General features: G+C 28.2%; 1 long non-coding RNA gene across 1 annotated transcript; it reads left to right on the forward strand.

Moving 5' to 3' along the window:
• On the forward strand, positions 1,248–1,808 carry LOC110263943. The gene is made up of 2 exons (XR_002349670.1): positions 1,248–1,609; positions 1,691–1,808. It is a non-coding gene; the product is annotated as an uncharacterized LOC110263943 (long non-coding RNA).

Genomic DNA, 2,211 nt, shown 5'->3' on the forward strand with positions numbered 1-2,211 from the left:
TTTAATAACTGATTTTAGTATACATTTAATATGGTTGATTTTTAATACATAGCATAAAATGGAAATTTGATGTATCTTTATTGCCCTAAACTAAACTATTGGTTCAATTTAATTTATGAAAGCACAAATATACACTAATAATATTATATAGCAGAAAAGAAAAAACAAAGGGGACAAATTAAAGAAAAGAAAAAGAAAGAGAATGATCAGTAGTGTCTTCTTTAGCAATGCAGCAACAAGGCTTAATAAGGAGGGAGGAACTGTATAGCTTTATACCTTCCTGCAAGATCTCTTTAAAATCATCCAATATTTTAATTTAAGTGAATAAGTTTGGATAATAATATATAAAGATTATAGTTAAGAATATTAATGTATATTCTGACACCTTGCAGCATGTACAAAAAATAAACTATATCTATATATATGACACTTCTTATAACAAGTATGGTCACAAATTCAATTTCCCTACCTAATATCAACAAAAATTCCCATCAACTTTCAGTGCTGTATGTGACAAAATTTTACACACCTTGTGGCATCACCAATGCCACTAATTTTAACACAAAAATAAAATTGTAAAACAAAATTTATTTTCACTAATTAAGTATTTGTTAATTAGTTTAGCTACCATATTAATTAAACTACTAGCTATCACAACTCAAATTAATTAATATATAAAGATGCTAGTCGCCACTGGCTACTGTGTTGGAACAGTATATTCAAACAGTCATATGATGATATTTCGCTTTCACCTTAAGAATATGCTGGTACCACTCCATTATATCTTGTTTCTCATCTAGCATATAATAATAACCAAACAAAATTAAAAGAAAATTAAAAAAAAAAAAGAAGAAGAAGAAAGAAGAACTCTTGTATATTATTTATGTGTACTAGCTAGTGAAAGCTAAGTTAATTATAAGGTGACAAAATTTATGAGATGTTGTGTTATAGTGTGTGTTCTGGTTGAGGCTGAATAAATGGTTGTGGTTTAAGAAGTTCTCACCATCATCTCATGGTACTGGATATAGCTTAATACCTAAGAAGCTTGTCAGAAAAAAAAAACACAGAACCGTAAGCAATAATGGGAAAAAGAAATCAAATAATTAAATAATTTTTACGAGAGATGTTATATTAATTAGTATAATAATAAGATGGTGGTGCTGTAGGAGCATTGGGGTTCAGGAAATTAAAAATCTAGGAAGATATAAATCATATAACAGCAAAGACATGGAGCTACGTAACAACAATACAAATTTAGGGTAAATAAATTGAGAACTATATGGTTCATTCAATTCACCTCCCTCACTTCACTTAATTATATATATATAGATATGAATAAATAAATGTGAGATTTTTTCACTTTTCCATGTTGGTGGGCTAAGCTTATTATATAAAGAAGATATATGTATGTAGTAGGTTCCCCATTACTACTACTACTATTGATTATTTGATTTGATTTGATTTGATTTATGATGGAAGAACATCTAACTCCATTGGCGGTTACACATCTTCTTCAACACACTCTCAGAAGCTTGTGCATCCATGACAATTCTCAGTGGGTCTATGCTGTTTTCTGGAGGATCCTCCCCAGAAACTACCCTCCACCAAAGTAAGAGGATCACAGATTTTACTTTTCATTCTGCATGTAATTAATTATTATTTCACTTAATTAATTTAATTTGTTGTATAGGTGGGAGGGTCAAGGGGCTTATGATAGATCAAGAGGGGCATTATTTAGTCACACACCGAATCTTGCAACCAATTAATTAACAATCCCACTATTTACTAATAATATTTTTGTCAATTTCTGTCAATTTTTATTTATAATTGTGTTTAATAGAAATATTTTTGTGGATATGTTTAATAAAAATATTTTTTTTATGACTGAGTCTAATAGAAGTGTTTTTATAAATGTATTTTTTAGATGTATCTTTTTATACATGTGTTTAAAATATAATAATTAATTATTATTGACAATAAATTGACAGATAATCTATTAGTATTCTATATTTTTCCATTAATTAATGTACCTTAAAAGATCAACGCCTAAAAGGATGTAATTAAGCGTCACAACTAGGTAACTAATTAATTATATATACGATATATATGTCAACGTGCTTAGTTAATTAATTTAAGTCCATCAATACAGGAAGAAGATAACACGCATGCTCTAACTCCTATATTAGTTATTGTAGTTATATATCAATGTAT

The sequence above is a fragment of the Arachis ipaensis genome, chromosome B06, assembly GCF_000816755.2.
Source record: "Arachis ipaensis cultivar K30076 chromosome B06, Araip1.1, whole genome shotgun sequence".
In the NCBI taxonomy this organism is placed as follows: Eukaryota; Viridiplantae; Streptophyta; class Magnoliopsida; order Fabales; family Fabaceae; genus Arachis; species Arachis ipaensis.